General features: G+C 45.2%; 1 long non-coding RNA gene and 1 pseudogene across 4 annotated transcripts; both read right to left on the bottom strand.

The window, feature by feature from the left end:
* Nucleotides 11,854-13,608, bottom strand: LOC110436166. Of its 4 annotated transcripts, none has more exons than XR_002453885.1 (4): nt 13,091-13,608; nt 12,650-12,715; nt 12,444-12,550; nt 11,854-12,120 (listed from the first exon to the last, which is right to left on the bottom strand). It is a non-coding gene; the product is annotated as an uncharacterized LOC110436166 (long non-coding RNA). The 4 variants fall into 4 exon arrangements; XR_002453886.1 differs by having other exon boundaries at nt 13,205-13,607; XR_002453884.1 differs by having other exon boundaries at nt 13,199-13,606.
* On the bottom strand, nt 14,061-16,597 carry LOC8077604 (annotated as a pseudogene).

Below are 23,117 nucleotides of genomic sequence, written 5' to 3'. Positions count from 1 at the left end.
TTCTTTTTTTTACACATTATTTTGACATACATGTTAAACTTTGGCATATTTCTCGACATATTTGATATATATATTTAATTTATTTCATTTAAACATATTTTTACGGAAAATGAAAGTTTTAACTATAGGTGCATCAAATCATAGAATCTAATGATTAGAAAAATGATATTCACGATACGTATTGTAGTTTGAGGCTGTTTCTAAGAGCAAGCCTGAAATTTCGAAAGTGTTATACACGAAATATGGCGACAAACATATGGGAGAAAAACATTTTAATTATATAAAATGCAAATGAAGTCTGAAAAAGCATGAAACCTGGCAATATGTCTTGACATCACATGAGGAGGCTATGATAAAAATTTGGGAATATTTCGTGAAAGTTGTCACGTACAATAGTTATAAACCTACACCTCTCACTTCATCTCACACGTGATCACATGTGAGAGGTGTAGGTTTATAACTAACGTACATGACAACTTTTGCAAAACATCTCAAATTTTTATCATAGCATCCACATGTGATGTTAAGACGTGTCACCAGGTTTTAAGATTTTCAGTCTTCATTTGTAATTTATATAATTAAAATGCATTTCTCCGGCAACTTTGGCCATGTTTCGTATAAAAGTTATTAGAAATTTTGGATGTGCTCCTGGAAATGACCTCAAACTACAATAAGCATCATGAATATCATTTTTCCAATCATTGAATTCAATGCTTCGATGCACCTGTAGTTCGATATTGTATTTTCAGAAAATATGTTTAAATGAAATAAATTAAAAACATATAGAAAATATATCAAGAACTGTGCCAGATTTGAACATACACTTCAAAATAAAGTGTAAAGGCAGTAGAGAAAGTTTAGAGGCAAAAAAGCCTCTTTATCGAGTGCCAACCTTTTTGTCGAGTGTGTGGCACTCGGCAAAGAGGCACTTTGCAGAGTGTCTGGCTCTCGGCAAAGAGGCTCTTTGCCGAGTGCCTGAAATTTGGCACTCGGTAAAACATATGACACTCGGCATCCTTCCTATTTCCTGTAGTGAGTCAAGTACTGCACCAATGGCTCCACAAGCGTGTGGCCATCGACGTGGACCATGAGCCTGACGACATCGCCGGTGACCTCGTGGAGCACCTGCTGCGCCGTGGCGCCGCCGTCCTCGGCCACCATCCGGACTAGAAACAACACCTGGGGGTGTTCCTAGCGACGCTACTCATGGCACAACTCACGTCCTCCAGCCTCCTCCCTATGTACAACTGGTCGGTGTATTGTTGTTCAAGACACCACGTTGAGGATGATTCTGCCTATTGTCATCATGAGTGCCGATTAGATCTTGCGGCTCCTGCAGGTTATTCACAAACTCCGACAGCCGACGGCGGCCACCGAGAGCAAGGAGGTTGTCGCCGCGGTCACGGATGCTGAGAGATCATAGCGAGTTACCGATGAAGCTGTCGATTTGCTCCATGGAGGAGCATGTGCATGATGGGGCGCGTAGTGCGTGCCAATCTCATCGTCTAGGTGAGACGAGGGGAAGGTTGCACCACCGCCACCATTGGCGTTGGCACTATGATAGAGCTCATAGTGATGTTGGGTGCTTCTGCCGATGCCGATGAACAGCTGATTACCGGTGGTGCGTACATGATGCTGAGGACCAGAGATAACGGTGGCGTCGCTGAAAGGTAAATGGAAGAATGCTGTAGTACCACCGCCGCCGTGGCCGGTTACGGGCTCATAGTAGCCCGGATCTACATGCTGGTAATAAGTGGGCGCTATCGTCAAAGGCAAAGATGATGCGCTGATCATGCCGCTGTCGTCAATGTTTGTTGGTCATAAGTGGGCGCTATAGCCATCATCATGCCTATCAACGGTGGCGCGGCTAGCGCCGTGGCTACCGTAGCTGCTGAAGTCTCCATGGCTTCCCTGCTTATGGCTGCTGGTGCTGTCGATCTCGTAGTCGTCATCGACGACGACGATTTCTCTTTGGCAGATCGATCGTATTTATTATCACTCCATGGCTTCCCTGCTTATGGCTGCTGGTGCTGCGGATCTCGTAGTCATCATCGACGACGACGATTTCTCTTTGGCAGATCGATCGTATTTATTGTCCTGTATGTATATGGGTGTGGTGGTAGTCGTAGAGTGCATGGACTTTGTTTAACACAAGGAAATAAATTCACCTTTATTTATGCCTTCCGCTATTGCTCTATCCGTCATCTGCCCCTGCAATCCCCACGAGTGGTTTTTTCCTTCCCACAATGCGCGGGGGTCCAGGCCTCCCAATGGATCCCTCTAGCTCTAGGGCTAGGAACTCCCCACGCTAGCTGTGTTGATGACGGCACTTGGCAAAGTTTTTTTAAATAAAAAAAATACTTTTTTAAAAAAAAGATTTTTCCATTATTTTTTAAAAAATGCCAAAACTCTTTGCCGAGTGCCAGACCAGAGCACTTGGCAAACATTTTTTTAAAATAAATAATATTATTTTAAAAAAATGATTTTCCATTATTTTTAGAAAAATATCGAAACTCTTTGCCGAGAGCCAGGTCAGGGCACTCGACAAAGTTTTTTTTAATTTTTTTTGTTCTTTGCCGAGTGCCAACGGATCCAGCACTTGGCAAAGGCTATTTTTATTTTTTAAAAAATGAGTTACTCTTTGCTGAGTGCACAGGGCAGTCGGCAAAGGTTTTTTATTTTTTTATATATTTTCTTTGCCGAGTGCCACATTAAGGCACTCGGCAAAGTTATAATTTTTTTGTTTTTGGCATCCAAACTATTTTCTTTTTTTTACACATTATTTTGACATACATGTTAAACTTTGACATATTACTCGACATATTTGATATATATTTTTAATTTATTTCATTTAAACATAAGACGTTAGAAATTTCGGACATGCTCCTAGAAACGACCTCAAACTACAATACGTATTATGATATATCATTTTTCTAGTTATCGAATACTATGATTCGATGCACCTGTAGTTCAATATTGTATTTTTTAGAAAAATATGTTTAAATGAAATAAATTAAAGATATATAGAAAATATATCGAGAACCGTGCCAAATTTAAACATACATCAAAATAAAGTGTAAAGACATTAGAAAAGTTTAGAGAAAAAAAAACCTTTTTGTCGAGTGCCAAACTACGGCACTCCGCAACCTTTGCCGAGTGTCTGGCACTTGACAAAGAGGCTCTTTGCCAAGTGTCATTTTGCCGAGTGTCTAGCACTCGGCAAAGAGGCTCTTTGTCGAGCGCTGTTCTTTGGTGAGTACGGCACTCGGCAAAGAGACTCATTGCCGAGTATCCGAAATTTGACACTCGGCAAAGCATATGATATTCAGCATCCTTTCTGTTTCCTATAGTGAGTCAAGTACTGCACTAATACCTCGACGAGCACGTGGCCGTCAGCGTGGACCATGAGCCTCACGACATCACCGAAGACCTTGTGGAGCACCTGCTGCGCCACGGTGGCGCCACCCTTGGCCACCATCCGATGCTACTCATGGCACCCCTCACGTCTTCCAGCCTTCTCCCCACGTAACTGGTCGGCGTTGCTGTTCAAGACGCCACGCTGAGGATGGTTTTGCCCGTCGTCATCGTCAGTGCCGATCAGATCTTGCTGTTTCTACAGGTTATTCACAAACTCTGACAGCCCGGCGGCGGCCATCGCAAGCGAAGAGGCTGTCGCCGCGGTTGCGAATGATGAGATATCATAGCGAGTTGACGACGAAGCTGTCGATTTGCGCCATGGACCACAGAAGCGGCGAGCGTGAACACCCGCTGTTGGGTGCATGCACATGATGGGGCACGTAGTGCATGCTAATCCCATCATCTAGGTGAGGCGAGCGAAAGGTTGCGCCGCCACCGCCTTTGGTGTTGGCACTATGATAGAGCTCATAGTGATGCTGGGTGCTACTGCCGATGCCGGTGAACAACTGACTACCGGCAGTGCGTACGTGATGCTGAGGACCAGAGATACCGGTGGCGCCGCTGAAAGGTAAAGGGAAGGATGTTATAGTACCACCGCCGCCTTGGCCGGTTACTTGCTCGTAGTAGCGCGGATGTACGTGTTGGTAATAAGCGGGCGCTATCGGTAAAGGCAAAGATGATGTGCTGATCATACCGTTATCGTCAAAGTTCGTTGGTAATAAGTGGGGGCTATAGCCATCATCATGCCTATCAACGGCGGCGCAGCTACCGTCGTGGCTGCCGTAGCATCTGCTGAAGTCTCCATAGCTTCCCTGCTTATGGTCGCTGGTGCTGTCGATCTCATAGTCGTCGTCGACGATGACGGATTTCCCTTTGGCAGATCGATTCCCATCTGCCATGTTAGAGACGAAGGGGAAGCCCGGCGCTTGTTCAATGCATGTCGATCGTATTTATTATATCCTGTCCATATATGGGCGTGGTGGTAGTCGTACAGTGTATGGACTTTGTTTCACATAAGGGAATTCACCTTTATTCATGTCTTCCGCTATTGTTTTGTCCGTCATCTGCCACTACGATCCCCACGAGCGGTTTTTTCCTTCCCCCAATGCGTTGCGGCTCCAGGCCTCCTAGTGGATCTCTCTAGCTCTAGCCTCTAGGGCTAGGAACTCCCCATGCTAGCTGCTATCGCCCCGAGTCCCCCTCCTGCTCTGCTTTTGGCCAACGCCCACGCTCTTATTGTCCCTGATCGGAGATGGCCGCTACTACTCGTCCATCACCGTAACCTCCCTAAAGCCACGGGTAGTACCAGGCCGGAGCCCGGAGCAGCCCGTCATTCTGGTTCGTGGCTTTCCACGCTGCACCGACAGTCAAGATGGCAACGGAGCCCCGATCCCCGATCCCCGACCCCCGACGGGGATTTCCTCTATTAGGGGAAGAAAATGGGGTAGATTTGTGCCCCGCGGGGACATTAACGGCTGAAACTCAGCCCCGTCGGGTGAGGCGGGGATGGGAACGTTCCCCACCTCCCCGTCCCCGTTCCCTGCTGGGGTCCCCGACTGCGGCCCGTAACAACCGTAGCCCATTTGAGGCCCAATCAATCCAGCCCAATACTCTTATATATATATATATTGTGAAACCCTAGAGCTCCTCCCCACCATCCCTTTCCTCCTAGGCGCCGCACTCTTCCCCTACTGGCTACCGCCTTGCGTCGCACGAGTGTGCGAGCTGCGGCTTTGAGAGCTCCTCCGCCGCCCCTCTCCCTCCTCCCCCATGGCTCTGAGCCTCTGAGAGCTCCTCCGCCGCCCCCTCCCCCATGGCTCTGAGCCTCTGAGAGCTCCTCAGCCGCCCCCTCCTCCTTCCCCCGGCCTCCAGAAGCCCCGACGAGCTGGATGAGGAGTTCGATGGCCTCCCGCCCTCCGCTCGTCGCACGGTCGCGCCCTGCTGATGTGCGGCTGCGCGCCATGGCCGAGTGCTAGGCGACATGGCGGCGCAGGGGAGACGTGGAGGCGCTGCTGTCGAGGCAGGATTCGCACGCGACGGCGGTGTTCGTGGTGGTGTGGCCGCTGGCGGCGCTAGTGCTGTACGCGGTGCCTTCAAGGTGCTGCACTGTTGTGCTGCTGCTGGGGCCGCGGCTCTCCCAGGGATGGTTTTGGATTCCGGATTTGGATGTTTATTTACTGATTGAAGATGAACTATGCCAATCTGTCGTGGCTGCAGTGGTGCTACTATATTGAGACTTTTTATTTATGTTGAATTTATATCTTAAAATGTTCTGCTGCTAGCGATATATTTGTTGGGGATTTATCGAAGATGTAAAACCCGACGGGGATGAAATCCCCGTTCGGAGACGGGGACGGGAAAAATGTAGCCCCGATGGCGGGGATGGGGACGGGGAGCGGGGAGTTTTGATCCCATCGCAAAATAGAATGTTCAGTTCAAACCCGGTGGGGATAGCCCCGTTGCCATGTGGGTGCCTTGCGCCTGGGCAAGGAGATGAACGTCAGGTCATCAGCATTCAGCAAGACGACAACGGCGTCGTGTTAATTGAAAATACGCACTCGGATCTGCGTGCGCACTACTGTTTTTTTGGGGCAATATTTTTTAATGATTTTCCATTATTTTAAGAAAAATGTTGAAATTTTTTGTCGAGTGCCACAACACTTGGCAAACATTTTTTTAGTTAAAAAATATTTTTTAGAAAAATGCCAAAACTCTTTGCTGAGGACGAGATTAGGGCACGCGACAAAGATTTTTTTCAAATAAAAAATATTTTTTAAAAAAAAATGATTTATCATTATTTTTTGAAAAATGCCAAAACTCTTCGTCGAGTGCTAGATCACAGCACTAGGTAAAGATTTTATTTTCATACAAAAATATTTCTTTTAAAAAATGATTTTTCATTATTTTTTTAAAAAAATGCCTAAACTCTTTGCCGTGTGCCAGATCACGCCACTCGGCAAAAAAGATTTTCAAATAAAAAATATGTTTCTTAAAAAAAATGATTTTCCATTATTTTTTAAAAAATGCTGAAACTCTTTGCCAGATTAGGGCACTCGGCAAATATTTTGTCAAATAAAAAATATTTTCTACAAAAATTATTTTCCACTATTTTTATAAAAATGCTGAAACTCTTTGCCGAGAGTCATGTCATGGCACTCGGCAAAAAAAATTTTAAAAAAAATTATTCTTTGCCAAGTGCCAACTGATCTAGCACTCGGCAAAAGCTATTTTTATTTTTTTTTAAAAAATACTCTTTGCCAAATGCACACTACAGGGCACTTGGCAAAGTTACGATCACACGTATATGACAACTTCTGCAAAACGTTCTCAAATTTTTATCATAACGACCACATGTGATGTAAAGACGTGTCGCCAGGTTTTAAGATTTTCGGTCTTCATTTGTAATTTATATAATTAAAATGTATTTTTCGCGCAACTTTATGACCATGTTTCGTGTATAAGACGTTAGAAATTTTGGACGTGCTCCTGGAAACAACCTCAAACTACAATAAGTATCATAAATATTATTTTTTTTTCAATCATCGAATTCTATGATTCGATGCACCTGTGATTCGATATTGTATTTTCAGAAAAATACGTTTAAATGAAATAAATTAAAGATATATAGGAAATATATCGAGAACTGTGGCAAATTTGAACATACACTTCAAAATAAAGTATAAAGACAGTAGAAAAAATTTAGAAGAAAAAAATTTCTTTACCGAGTGTCATCCTTTGCCGAGTGCCAAACTTTGCCGAGTACCTGAATGTGGCACTTAGCAAAGCATATAACACTCGGCGTCCTTCTTGATTCCTGTAGTGCCCAAACACACACACAATAATAATAATGGACTGAAACTTTGTTATCAAATGTTGAGATTCGCATGCATGCAAAGTGAGATACGTCATGTGCGCCGAAAGACGGAAAAACACGGTAGACGATAGGGCTAGAGCATCTAGATGAGTTCCCTAGATCCCTTTCTAATATATGGTTTTCTGTAAAATGAGAAAAATCTCTCTCCAATAACTTCTAATCTATTTAAATTTTCTAATCTTGAGATTAGAACTTAGGAAAAGTCATCCTGTTTCACCACACCGGCCGTTCCGCAACCGTAAGCGCCCATAATAAATATGTATCTATGCAACAAACTAAAACTGCATCTGCTATTCCTCATTGGCCACCACACGCTAGCTCCAATGGCACCTAGACGTCGCAATTTTGTCGAGCTCCTATCATAGTTTTCCAAACAGGCGGCACGACACTACACGACACTAGCACGGTGCTGGCACGACACTATCAGGCACGGCCCTATCTGGCACGCGTGCCAGCCGTGCCGTGCCAAGTAGGGCTGTCGTGCCGAGCTCTTGGCACGAGCACGACACTAAGGGCGATAATTAGTGCCGCGCCGTGCCCGCCAGTGAATATTAGTGTAGTGACGTGCCCAAGCACTAACACCACAAAAACATGCAAAAAAACTCATTAAAAATAGCAAATTCAATGAACTTCTCAGAATTTAAAAACAAAAAAACAGACAGAGATCACAAAGGCACAAACATAACAAAAGGAGGAGGCTGTGCAATGGCTGCCTCATTAAAAATCTGTCTAGATAAAACTCACCCTTGTGAGAAACCCTAGACAAGCAAAAAGAGTACAGCCAGCCCCTAGATTAATGTTCATTACATCAACAACCAAGGTCCAAAGCATCCACATCCAGAGTTTTAAGATTACAGAACCATTACATAAATGAAATGACTAATCAAGATAAAGGTCTTCATAGATAGCCTCTAGTTCTTTGTCCTCCACCATATGTTGTAGTCTTGATTCAGTAGCTTCCTAATCCTTGATGCATGTCAGTGCCTCCACAGTCTCAGGATTCAACCTTCACCGCCGTTCTTCAAGGATCCTGCCAGTGGTGCTGAAAGTAGATTCTGAAGAAATTATAGAAACAGATACACTAAAAATATCTTTAGCTAGGGTAGAAAGAATAAGATAAGTTAGTTAAAGTCATCATCATACTGACTGACAGTGTCACAATCCAGATAGGATGCGAGTTCAGATCCCATGCCTCAGGTTCCCCAAGTCTAAGAGGAAGGTCTAGTCTAGCAAGCAAACAAATAAGCTGAACACGAGCTACCTCACAAGAATACTCCCAGTTACGAGCAACACCATCTTTAGTGAAAGTAATGTGGGACTGAGTAAGGCGAGACTTCTCCTTTTTCTTCTCACAAACCTCCATATGACGAAGGAGGTGGCCAGTCCCAAATCTAGAATACCCGGTTTACGACAGTGAAGACAACGAGTGCCATACCTGACCTCCTTACCATTTACCTTCTTGAAGAGCTTCTCAAAATCCTCCCAGCATGGTGAGGTAGAAGGGCGTTTACCCCTGCTACTGGAGGCATCAGCAGCATCGGTGTTGGCGTCAGCAGCACCAGCATTGCTCTCAGCATCACCGGCGTTGCCGCAGCAGCATGGAACTCGATTGGGGCCATATCGTCGTCGAGGGGATGTGGGTGGACAGCAGAACCATCGAAGAGGTCCTCGATAGCATGACGGCGCAAGAGCTCCTCGGCATCCCCAAAGAGATCATCCTCGTCGTCTCCAGTCAACCCAGAGAACCGCATCTCCTCATTTTCGGTCATCTCGACGACATCATCCTCTTCCGACATCTTGTCCGTCTCCGGTCCCTCAACGCCAAACCCTAACGAACATCAAAACAAAAAAGATGATTAAAACCAGGCAGAAATCAAGAAGTGATGAACAGAAGAAGAACAAGGAGGACGAGATCTAGGGTTACGACTGACCTTGCTTGACGGAGCACCAAAGACAACGGCGAGGATGACGTCGCCAAGATCCGGCACCCTGGTACCTCAACGCATCAGAGCGGAGCCCCAAAGCTGTCGGAGTCCGGCAACGGCGGCGTCGATGATGGAGACGAGAGAGAGAGAGAGAGGAGATTGACGAGGTTACTATCACATCGACTTGAAGCAAGGAATAAGAGGGGTCGGGGATGCAGATCCCTGTGTCAATTAGCCACCGCGGCCCTCTGCTTCTCACCGGACGAAGGGAAGAAGGTGGATTTAGGGTTTCAGCCAGGGAGGAGGAGGCGCCACATCGAGAGCGAGAGGAAGAGGAGAGGCCAAGAGGGGGGAAATGATTTAGGGTTTCAATGGGGGAGGGGCGGTCGCGGCTCCCGCCTTATATAGGGGTGTGACCCCCATGCCGGCCATTGAAGCGGGTCGTGTCCGGGCCATGCCACCGTGCTGGCATTGCGGCCCAAGCACGGGCATGGTGCCGGGCCGTGCTTGGAATGGGCACAAGGCGCCATTTTCAGATCGGGCTTTTTCGTACCGTGCCCGTGCCAGCCCGCTAAATTCGGCCCGTTTGGAAATATATAGCATATAGGCATTTGGACTTACATTTGGGGCAGTGCCATATTTTCTTCCAAAAAGGCATATAGGCATCTGCTTGGAAATGTGCAAACCCATCCAGTTTTCAAATGGCTCTGGAACTCCTCCTGCCAACATAAACATAAGGTATTCTTTTGGCTCCTAATAAGAGATAGGCTCGCACTCCCAACCTACTCAGTAGAAGGCACATGCCAATCCCATCTACAAATTGTGTCCTTTGCTCTCTTCACTTTGACGAAACTGTGGATCATTTGTTCATGGAATGCAGTTTTCCTAGAAACTATTGGAGCCTCCTTGGTTTGGTCATCATGAGTGACCCAGATGCTTTTCGGAGGCTTCAAAGCCTTAAAACTCAGCTAAATGTTTCCTTCTTCATGGAGGTGATAATTCTCTTGTGTTGGAGCATCTGGGTTTCTAGAAACGATGTTATTTTCAGAGGAGTTTCGGTGGATTACTTTAGCTGCATCGAAATTTTCAGGCATCACTTCAAGCAGCTCCCGTGGAGAGCTAAGAAGAAGTACTTTCCAGATATTGAATTATAGTTAGAGCTGTGTAATTTTTTTTTTATTTTTTTCCATTTCGTTCTTTGTTTCCTGAATGGATATGTATTCCATCAACCCCTCCTCTTCAAGTTTTAGTCTTTTTTTCCTTGTTTTTACCTTTTGAACTCGTTTCGCCTGTTTCGCAACCTCCTGGGTTGCTTTAATAACATTTCAGTAGGGCTCCTCAGCCCCTCCTGTCCTTTCAAAAAAAATTCGGGGGAAGGTGTGCTTTCCACATTTCAGTCATCCTCAGATCCACCATCCCACTATTGGTCATTATCTTGTATAGGGATTTGATGGAGAATTTGCCATATGGTTATAGGGCCCAGATAACCTCATCATCTACACCGCTTAGTTCAACTATCTCTAGCTCATTTATTAGTTCATCCCATTTAGCCACTTCTGCCTCCCCTAGCCTTCTTCCGAAATTGAAATTTCAGTCCACCTTATATAAAGTTAGCTTAATTAGCTCTTAGTTTAAGTCGGAGTCAAGTCTTCTTTTATTTTTTTTTCCAGAGTTTGTTTAGTCTCTTATAATGACCCTACTTGATTCTTCCAATTCGCAAAGAAAAAAAGCATTCAGGTTGATTGATAGAAACTTCAAATGAGTCGCTAACTTTTTTCTACAATGATATTGCTCTGCATGCCACCACTTCTGTTACATTTTAGCGCCCTCATAGCTCTGTCACATGGGGCAGCCATAAAAAATGTCCAAAGTGCCCTTACTATGCACTTCTCCTTTTTTCACCTTTATTTCTCTCGTCCCTCTCCCATGCTGCGCCGGATACTGCTCCGCGGAGGAGCTCTTCTACAGTGGCTATGCCAGCAGCCCAGCAGGTTGGCGCTTGCCCGCGCGTGCTCCCGCTGGTCGTCGGGGCAGAACTTAGCTTGCCCACACAACCTGCCTATCTCTTTATCGTCCTCACACCTTACACCAGAGAATGCTAGCTCGGACACGGATTCTGAGTGGCACGTATGGAATTTAGAACTTCTATAATTGTGGGAAAGGACTCATTTTTTTCTAGGAGCACTACCAATGTGGCCAAAAGCCCAAAAGAACCCATCTATTCTCTACAAGAATTCTGGGCTTCTATGACAATTAGATTATGACGATAACAGCCTTTTTCCTGTCACGCCCACAGTGACGAAGTGACTGTCGTCACAGAAGGTGGGTCACTAAACAGCTTCTGTGACCATCAGAGGACATTGTCATTGATATAGTGACGATAGTTCTCTTGTCATTGATGTAATGACAGAATTAAACTCGTCATAACATATTAAACAAAATAGCAGCACGTGTATATGCATTTGGCCCATATAGCATGGATTTTTTTTATTTTTTTTATTTTCAATTACAATCAGCCCAATTGGCCCAAATATTTTTCTAGCCTAGCTACAAATTGGCTTTTTTCATTACAGCGCAAGATTTGTGGCTGGTCCAATAAAACAATCACGGAATATAAATCACATTCACAATTGCATGAATATAATAACCAACAATGCAACAGATATATTCTAGCCACAGATAATATTCCAGCCAACAAAAGCATATGTTCCAGAATACATGTTACATACACCAAAAACATTCTAGCCACCAAACTACACGAAAGTACCAACCACGGAGCCACGAAACTACTCAAAAGTATCAACCACGGAGCGACCAAACTACACAAAAGTACCCAGCAGCCTGCAGCCACGTTCCAGCAAACAAAACTTCACTGCTACACGCATCAAAACAGCACAGCCCAACCTGCACAAGCAATGATAACCTCAATGAAACATACTCTGAATATTCATGACAGGTTCAATATGAAGCAAAAACTTGAGTCAAAATAAGATTAACACTTACGAAAATCATTGAGATTGTTTATTAAATCTGACATGTACTGAGTTGTAGTCACTCAGAAAGTCAGAATAACAACTCATAGTATAGAATATATTTGGACTAGCACAAACACAGAGCATACAATAGCTGGGACTGCACGAGAGATGAAGCATCACACGGCTAAGAATCCATGACTCAAATCTAAAACTTCTGCACAAACCAGATCTCAAATCGTGAATCAAATATACCTGCAAGGATAAGGCTCCAAAACCAGATCACCTCAGGTAACCTTCTCAAATTTAGTCAATGTTCCTACTTGTACAAGGAATTGCCTCCATATATCCTTAGATTGCCCCTAAAGAAAATATAGTGCTTCAGCTTGCTGAATTTAACGAACACAGGATCATATAGCTGTAACTCTAAAACAGATGAAACGTAAGTAGAAGATGACAACCTTTCCACAGAGAATTGTATAGTAGCAGTCCTCAACACTGACCAGCGTCCTTCTCAAATACCTAACCTGAAAAAACAGGGCACAATCTGTTTTAGACATCATACTTAATTTGGAAGATTATAAATCATACTTAATTAATTTGCTAGATTTATTATCATCAGACAATACTTCAACCTATAAACCTAAGCACTAGAGCCTCTAAAAAAGTACCTCTAATGCACAATGCTAACTACTGCACTCCTACATATGTGCACCATTCATGCATATGGTATATCTGATTATACCCTATGAACTAAGCGTCACCATATGCCAATCCACTATCTCTTTTACTAGTACATTAACAGATCGGTACTAATAGGACCTAATAGGATAAAAAAATCCTAAGATAAAGAGGAGAAATTGACGGATCTGCACTAATATCCATCTGATCTATTCACGTACCAGCAAGCTTTAAGGAATGACCTGCACTAATATCCATCTGATCTATTCACGTACCAGCAAGCTTTAAGGAATGACCTGATTGCAAAAAAAAAAAAGCACCATTTTTACCTCTACCTGGTGACCTGATCGATCGCAAAAAGAAGCAAAGTTGTTCTGAGCAGGAAGGAGATTCAACGGCCTAGACTGTTCACAGTGAAGGGCATCTGTCCGGAGGAAGCATGAGGGCTAGGGCACGCAGCAGATGCGGAAGTACGTCACGCAACAGATGGGGCGGAGGAGGAGACGCGGCAGATGGGGCGGAGTGGAGAACGGCTGGGGAGAGGACGACCTGGAAGCAGAGAATGGTGGGGCTGAGGACGGCCGTCGAGCCCAAGACGGCCGCCGGCGTCGAGGGCGCCCAAGACTGCGGAGGAGCTGGGGAGAGCGATGGGCCTGAGGGGGAGCGATTTTTTCTTTTTTCGTTGGCTGAGTGGCGGCGGCTGGACTCTGGAGATAAGGTTAGCCAGTTAGGGTTTCTCAGGCTACTGGTTTTAAACCATCGAAAAGCAAGGCCAGTCGTCAGATCCATACAAACAGCCATGATCGTCTCGTGGTCTTAACAGACCGGTGGGGAAGAGGAGGCCCGAGGGCACTTTCGAGGCCCAGGCCCAGGTTACGGCCTTATTGGCTTGTGCGTTCGGGGTTAGAACAAATAATTATATAAGCCGAATAAGGTTTATATATTCTTTTAAGTTTTCTTTTTTTATTATTACTGCATTATTTAGAATTAATTATTAGCAAAAAATTTAAGTTAATCTCATTGAAAAATTATTATGTTCTCAGGTCAAATTAGAGCCAACAAAAAAATGACCAGAAAATTCAACGACATGTTGTTACATTCAAATTATATGGGCCTGGAATATAGCCCAATAATTTGAAATTTTGTATTTTGAAATATGATAATTTCGAGTAGAATTTTGAGTGACTAAATTAATTATAATAAAAAGACATCAACAAAAAAGTTATAGAACTTATCTACATTAATTTTGATCATGTCTTTTATCAAAGTTTATGGTATAAAAAATTATGGCAAGTTGTAGAATAAGTTGTAACTACATCTTTGGTTTTGATCATGTCTTTATTCAAGTTTGAGTAATTTTTTTAATAGTTATATATTTTATGACGATCAACTATTGCCATTGATCTATCGTCACAAAGCATATGCAGAGTATACTGTGATAATGTTTATGACAGAGACACAGCTTGGTCATAAACAGTTGTCATCCTGTAAACAGTCTTCATAAACTATTTCTATTTATGACAGAAAGGTGCTCTGTCATCTAGTAGTCGTCATAGAAGCTCAGATTTCTTGTAGTCGCCTTAAACAGTCGTCATATCACACGGCCTCGTCAAACAGCATAAACAAAGCACATTGAGCATCACAGATGTAGTCGCCTTAAAAAATTAGAATAGCTTGACATGTACTCGTTTCAATGAGCTATGCAAGTTACCATTGTTGGAGCTAAGCCTGCCTGTATTTGTGCCTAGGCTGCTGCCGTTTTGGTCCTGTTGACGAACTCGTCCCTAAGCTGCCGCCGCAGGATCTTGCCGGACACCGACTTGGGGATGACGTCCACGAACTGCAGCTGCCGGAGCTTCTTGTACGACGCCACGCGACCGGCCACGTACGCCATGATGTCTGCCTCGCTCTCCGACGAGCCACGCCGCCGCACCACGCACGACACCGGGACCTCGCCGGCCTCCTCGTCCGGCAGGCTGCATGGCATGGCATGACGCAGCACAAGCACGGCGGTCAAGTCTCTGTCTAGTGCGTCGTGAGCTGCATGCAGGCGGTCATGGTCGCGATAACTTACCCGAAGACGGCCGCGTCTTCGACCGACGGGTGGGACAGGAGAATGGCCTCCAGCTCGGCAGGAGCAACCTGGAAGCCCTTGTACTTGATGAGCTCCTTGATCCGGTCGACGACGAACACGTCGCCGTCGTCGTCGATGTAGCCGACGTCGCCGGTGTGGAGCCAGCCCTTGGCGTCGATGGTGCGCTCCGTCTCCTCCTTCTTCCTGTAGTAGCCCTGCATCACGGCCTGGCTCCGGACGCAGATCTCCCCGGCCGTGTTCTTGGGCAGCGACCGGCCCGTGTCGGGGTCGACGAACTTCACCTCCAGGTTGGGCAGGATGAACCCGACCGAGTTCTTCTTGGCGATCTGGACCGGCCCCTGCTGCGGGTCGTCGCCGCCGGCGTGCGTCAGCGTGATGCAGCTGTGCTCCGTGAGCCCGTACGCCTCCTCCACCTGCACGCCGGGGAACTTCTTCTCGAACGCCGCGAGGAGGTCCGGCGCGAGCGGCGGTCATGACGGACCTGAGGGCGAGGTCGGAGAGGTCGAACTCGTCGGCCACGGAGCTCTTCACCATGGCCAGCATCACGGGCGGCACGATGGGAGCGAACCTCACGCGGTGAGTCACCAGCGCGCCCAGGAAGGTGCGCAGGTCGAAGCGGTCCATCACCACCACCGTGCCCTTGTGCCGGAGCGTGGAGCAGCAGATGCCGGTGATGCCGTAGATGTGGAAGAAGGGCATGAGCCCCAGGGTGACCACCTGCCCGACGAGCTCCTCGCCGACGGCGAACATGGAGGAGCAGAGGTTGGAGACCAGGTTCCGGTGGCTCAGCATCACGCCCTTGGACACCCCCGTCGTGCCGGACGAGTAGGGGAGCGCGCACAGGTCGGACTGCTGCACCGGCTCCAGCGCCACCACCGGCGCGCCCGTGCGGTCCGCCGCGGCGAGGAGCTCGTCCCAGCTGATCGCGCCGGGGAAGCGCTCCATGTCGTCCCCGATGCCGATCACCGGCACGCCCGCGTCCTTCACCTTGTCGTAGGCCACCTCGTTGGCGACAACGAGCTTGGCCTCCGAGTCCTCCACCTGCTTCTTGATCTCGGCGGCGATGGCGCGCGGGTTCACGCCGGAGAAGACCGCGCCCGCGGACATGATCCCGAGGCTCACCACCGGGTACACCGCGAGGTTCGGCAGCGCGACCACCACGACGTGGCCCTTGCGGATGCCGATGGACCGCAGCGCCCTGGCGAACCGCGCCACGTCCTGGGCCACCTCGCCGTAGGTGTAGGACCGGCCGCCCGGAGCGGCCTCCACGAGCGCCACCTTGTCCGCGTAGGCCTCGGCGCCCGCCAGCACGAACTCCGGCACGGTGACGTCCGGTAGGTCCACGGGCGGGAACCGGCTCCGGAATATGTGTTCCTCCTGCTCCTCTTCAGTCTGATGCACGACGGCGATGGCCGCGTCGCCCATCCTGAACTGCTGCTGGTTGTTGGTGGCTTCTTGGCCGGCGTTGGTAGTGAGAAGGAGGAAGGGCGTGGGCTTGGCATTTGTAAGAGACGACGAGCGGAGGTCTTGCCGTGGAGTGATGACGGGAGGAAGAAGGTGAAGGTATGCTGTGATGCAATTCTTTGTGTGGTGTCAAGACAAGTGGTGTGCAGGTGAGGTTTGGTTGGGTCATGGCCTTTGAGTTCGCAGAAGAGTTTGGCTTGGCTGTTATAGCACCCTTCCCAAAATTTCGTAGTACTCGACGTCAAAAAAAATGCACATCTAGTTTTTCTTAATTTATAGAAAAAAAAATAGAATCAGTATTTTTGTCTTCTTTGAACAGATTCACTATAAAAAATAAAACATGTTGTATTATTAATCTAGTACTTATTCCATATCATAATTAAATATCAGTATTTCTTGTTTACTACAAATCAAACATGACATTGTTTCGCTTCTCAAAAAACAGAGCACAAATCACAAAAAAACTTTATGAACGCTATCCCTGCCGTCCTGGCCGTTGTTGTGCTGCTCTGGAGTCTGGATCGTAATGGCGTTCCCGTTAATCCGGCAGCCCAATGTCTCCTATACTTGCACATGTTTATGTAAGTTGGTTTGTCCATAGGTTCCATGGTGACTGAGATATGGATGTCATAATAACTGCTAGTCCCGCTGTTCGGTCTATATGCTGCAGCATTACTTCTGTCTCTTGTAATTTCTGCCAGTGTCGTCTTCAACCTGGCCACCATGAACCCCAATGTGAGCACACGCATCGCCTTCAAGGAAACATGGTCAATAGTACAGACTTGGTGTGATATCCCCAACATTTGGAACATAAATCAAAGCAGCTCCATGAATAGTTACTGGAGGAGATGCATGCACAGCTATACCATTGACAAACCAAGAAAAAAAGTTTTTTGACAAAATTATAATCTATTTCTGGTGGCATATTTAGAAGGAGTGTAATAGAAGAACTTTTCTATAGAAAACAAGATGTCCAATGAAAGTCGCGAGCTTATGCAAGGATCAAACCGTACATTTAGCCCGGCATCTAGTCATTTCATCGACCCATGTTGTGAGTGTTGTCTTGTTTTGGTATATCCTATGACCCCGGCTCAGGTCTCCATTTGTCTTCTTTTTTTACATTTTTAGTTGTGTTTGTATAGCCTTTTTTGTTTTTCCTCGTCTAATAAAAATCGCAGCAAAAATGCTGTCCTTTCAAGAAAAATCATAAAACTCGCCATTCTTGCTTGATATATTAATACGAATACATCATTTGGTACCTTCATCTCCATATTCAATTTCACAAGAATCTCTCATCATCCCATATTGCAGTTACGAGTTAAGTATTTCTGTTAAGCCTCCATATTCAATTTCACAAGATGCGTTATTAAAGACATAGATTCATTTTTTGGTTGAATAAAAAGAGACATAGATTCTAAAATAGCATATATATATATATATAAGAGCTAGTATTTTAGAATCTATGTCTAAATAAATAGCATAAGTGCCATTTCAATCATTTTTCCCTTGCTACACAGGACAGGAGCAATGGTACATGTAACAACAAGGATAAATGCCGTCCATAATAATCTTTATTCTATTTTTGCAACTAAAAATGGTGGAACATCATCGTCGACAGGTGCACACCGACAAACCCTAGGATCGATGTTGCACTCTGATTTTTTCTATTTTCCCCCAATTGTGCGGTTTTGGTTCCTTCAATCGTGGCACTGTTATTACCCAAATTTTTAATAGATGCTATTAGAGAGTGTCACAATCCCTGACCATGTTTGTTGAATTTGTACTAATTTATTCGTTCAAAAAGACCAAATTGACTGTATATTGGAGTTCACTAAAAATTATCCACCATTTCCATTCACTTACCACAATGTAGTTTTCATAACCTTCAAGCTACCTTTTAATAATCTATAATTCAGTTGATCCAAATGGTCCTAGAGAAATTGATTACAAACTGCTTTCAAGAAAAAAAATCGGCTGCCTCTTTTTTTGTGCGGAAAGTATGCATTGAGCCATCAGGTAGTAACTTCTAACTTGGGATGATATTTTAAACTTATTGCTTCAGGCTTAATTCATTCAGTAATTACTTTCATTTAGGGATCGAGGTCTTCTCCTAGGATTTTCAAGACCGATTGCAGCAACATATTAGTTAGTTAGGTATATGAACGAGATGCCGCTTAGGACTATAGCTTACCCCCGCGCAAGAGAATTGCCGCATCTTAATTGCTACCTTAAGCTGGGGCTGGTTACAATCATTTGGATGCTTTGCGAAATGAAGGCAAGTGCTTGCCTAGCAGAACACAAATCTCCTGTATTGTGGCTAGACATGTTAAATTATTTTCTACTTGATTACACTCTCTCTTCATCTATTCAATGCAATCAACAACAAGATGTGAGGTACCTTTGGACTGGCCATCACAAAACCAGCCTCTTGCATCAGACAGCTTCCACCACCCTGTAGCATTATGTGAGCACCATCTAGGCTTTAGCATAGCCAAAGATCCTGATGCCTCCAGATCCCACATGGCTATGTAACTTATGGCTGCTTTCTCGCGGACACAAGCACACACACTCCCTCATGTGTGTTTCCTTTTGTGTCAAAGACTGAATGGCAGGCAAGATGCAACTTGTGTGCCTTTTATAAGGGCCAAGATAATTTGGGGTCCCGGCCGGCGCACATGCAGCTGCAACACCAAATGCACATAGTTTGCAGAAAAACACATGCATGTAACTTTAGTACTATGTCGCAGAAAATTAATGATCCTACTAGTTGAATCAGGAATGCTTGGGCAAAAGAGTAGTGACAGGAAACTTCATCTCGTACGCATAATTTCTCTGTTACCATTACAAATGTCGTCTCCAATTCAAGAAATGCAATTAGGAAACACTAATAGAAGATATGTTCTATCTATGTTGACGTTACGTTGACTACACCATGTCCATGGATCACACTGAAATCGGACTCAACAATGGGTAAATGGATGGGCTTGCCCATCAGTACTCCCGGTGTTTAGATGCTGCAGTGATAGGAGGATGATCATTGCCGGGTCAATACACCGGACCAGTACCAAAACATATAATTTTTAAGTAATTTTTAGTTAATATTTTAAAAAATAAATGGTACTCCAGTAATTTCACCCCTTAGTATATACTGTTGTATGTACGATACAGATTCCTACCCCTTCTTGGTCTGTAGCCGTACGGACACCAGTACGCAATATAAGTGCAGCCACGGCCGCACGCCGTATGTACAATAACATAATAAAGCTGAGCCACCGCGGCCGCCGCACTTGGCACACCGCCTGTGGCCGCGCCGGCCGTCGCCTGACGCTAGCTTGTGGCCGCACCGCTCACCGCCGGTCGCATGCCCGTCGCCTGTGAAGAGAGAGCTACGGCCAGCGGCATGGCGCTTCCCTGTTCGGCCAGCGGCGCTGTGCGTGCGTGGGAAGAGTACTCCGTGAACAAGGTAACGATACGTACACACTAATGGACGGAAAGGTTTACGCGTTAAACCAAAAATATGCTCCCCTCCATCCCAAGTTATAAGTCATTTTAAAAAGTTTGGGTGCAGTTTAGGGGACTTCGTAAGGAGTTTCGGGAATTCTCCATTATCTGGGCAATTGGCTCCATCTTAGGTGTTCCCTGAGCTGTAGACACCAAATTCATAAAGAAGTTTGGCAGAGCAAGAATGAAAGTAGCCGTGCTTGATCCCAGTCTTATCCCTAATCTGGTGGATGTTGTGATTGGAGATTTTGTTTATGAGCTACAGTTCAGAGTGGAAGAAGGTATGCCTAATGGTGAGCCAGAGGTCATAGACATGGACTAGGATGAGGATCCTGAGAAAGGAAAACCAAATGAGGAAAAAGCTAATGAGAACATGGATATGGATGGAAAAAAATTGAGGATCAGCCACCTAATAATGCTTCTGGTAATCAGCTACCTAACTCTGGCAAAACTGATGGGGGTGCTATCTAGCAAGAGGTTGAAGTCTGCTTCCCAGTCAAATACTTAGGATTGCCGCTAACGCTCGGAAGGTTAAGAATGGCTCACCTACAATACATCATCGACAGAGCCAAAGGCAAGGTTGCCGGATGGCAAGGACGCTTAGTCAATGTAGCTGGGAGAAGAGAATTGGTGCGGTCAGTACTTAGCTCACTACCTGTTTATTTGATGACGGTCATTAAACCTCCTAAGAACTTCCTGAGGGAGCTAGACAAACTGAGAAGAAGATTCCTATGGGCAGGTGACCATGAACTCACTGGTGGAAAGTGTAAAGTGGGCTGGTTCAAGGTATGCACGCCAACTGTTAATGGAGGCCAAGGTATTGTAGAATTGGAGAAGTTCAGCAGAGCCCTACGACTAAGGTGGCTGTGGTTCTCCAGGGAAGACACAGAAAGACCATGGAAAGACATGCAGATGCCAGTGGACAAGGATGACATAGCACTCTTCAATGCTGCAACCAGAATTGAACTGGGAAATGGTGCTAAGGCTACCTTCTGGACCTCGCGCTGGCTGCAAGGTGAGGCTCCTGCAGCCCTATTCCCAACACTCTTTAACCACAGCAGAAGGAAAAACAGATCAGTTGTCGAAGCGCTAACCAATGACAAATGGATCCAAGATGTCGACCATAGTATGACACAGCGGACAATTGAAGAATTCGTGGCCTTATGGCGGCGCCTTCAAAACATCACACTCCTCCCACTGCAGGAAGACAGGATCATTTGGCTGCACACTACTGGTGGGCAATATACTGCAAAATCAGCATATGACCTGCAATTCGCAGGCACAACTAAGTCACTGACTGCAGAGAACACCTGGCGAACGAAAGCACCGCCAAAATGCCGCTTCTTTGTCTGGTTGATGCTCCAAAACAGGATTTGGACAGCTGCACGTTTACAACTCAGAGAATGGCCCAATGAATATTTCTGTCATCTCTGCGTTAGAAACTTAGAGACCACCTCCCATCTTTTCCAGGAATGCAAGTTCTCAAGAATGATCTGGGATAAGGTCAGCACATGGACTGGGGCAGTGAATCTCAAACCGTCTAATTGGGGATGCATAGATGATATGGAACAATGGTTCGTGAACATGGGGAACAGCAATAACAATGAAGTGAGAGATGGGATACGCTCCATAGTCATTCTGACTATCTGGGAAATATGGAGAGAACGAAACAACCGTGTTTTCAACAATTTCTGCAGCACGCCGAGCCAAGTACTAAGTACAATCCAGGATGAAGCTAAAACATGGATACGATCAGGGAACAAAGGCCTACAAACTCTGCTGCCAACGTTTGTACCTTTAGGGCCTCACCTCTCATGAGTAGCACTTTTCTTTCTAAGACCAGTAGGCTCCTCTACATTTGTAATCTAGTCTGTAATTAGTAGGGGTGTTGTGGCCTCCAGAAACTGCGAGGCCACAAAAACTTGTAAATAGCTCTTGTAACTATTATTCTCTCCACTTATCAATGAAAGCCGGTAACGGATCTTTCGAAAAAAAAAGATTCTTTGGGATCTTTAGTCCATCAAAGCAAACCTGTTCAACTTAGAAAAAACCAGTTATAGCATTGTCTCACAACTGGATATTTCCAGATGGATGTGGCCAGTGGAAGGCCAGCCCGGTGAATCCAAAAAATGACTCTGGACTTCTGAATAAGATGAAAGTACAGAATGGTGGGACAGTATCACCTAGGAGATTAAGCAAGAGAAGATTCGGTGGAGAAAGCAACAAAACTAAAGGCTCGCAAAAATTTGGAGTCCAAGTCAGATAAAGGTAATAATACACAGCCTTGCTCTTTTCTTTCTCGTGATGTTTCTTCTTTGCTACGTAGCACCAATTCTTTAGGGATTATTCTAGGGGACAATGAACAGGACGATGTCATTAACTCTTTAAATTCTTTAAGAGAAGTAGAAAATTTTAGAATGTCTGAGAGTAATAAATTAGCGGAGGCTTCGACTTATTGTTCTGATGTCGATATTTTAGACCAAAAAAGCTTAAATTTAATCTGCTCTGAAATCTCGAAAGGGCTAGGTGATGGGGGTTGTGACCCTAAGTGTTTACAAACCCCTGTATCACAAAAGATGCTCGAAGAGGTCTCCGTCATAAACATAAGAAAAATAACAGGATTTTTTCTAGATGAAAGACATTTTCTGGAATTGCAACGGGTTTGCTGATTCTAAAAAATACAGATTCTTGTCGGATCTAACGAAAGAAAAAAAAACTTAGATTTTATTGTCTTATCAGAAACTGGTAGAGCCAATTTCCCGCAATCCACTTTGAATAATATTTGCGTAGGCAGAGATTTTCTTTGGCATTGCATGGCTCCGCAAGGTAGGTCTGGTGGCATGATTCTAGGTATACATTTATTATCTTTTCATATTGGGGAAATCGAGGAAGGGGATTTTTTTATACGGTTCAAGGTTAGACATAGGGAAGCTGATTTTAAATTTAACCTGATTTCGGTTTATGGACCAGCACAGTTGGATCAAAAGTCACATTTCTTATCTGAAATTGTACGTGTATGTTCAAACGAAGCTTTACCTATTGTCATAGGTGGTGACTTTAACATTGTTCGAAGACCAGATGAGAAAAACAATGACATTTATAATGATAGGTCGGCCTTTTTTGTTTAATGCGGTGATTGATTCTTTAAATCTTAGAGAAATAGAAATGTCAGGAGAAAATTCACGTGG

The sequence above is a fragment of the Sorghum bicolor genome, chromosome 6 (genome assembly GCF_000003195.3).
Source record: "Sorghum bicolor cultivar BTx623 chromosome 6, Sorghum_bicolor_NCBIv3, whole genome shotgun sequence".
Taxonomy (NCBI): Eukaryota; Viridiplantae; Streptophyta; class Magnoliopsida; order Poales; family Poaceae; genus Sorghum; species Sorghum bicolor.
This window is presented reverse-complemented; position numbering and strand designations above follow the sequence as displayed.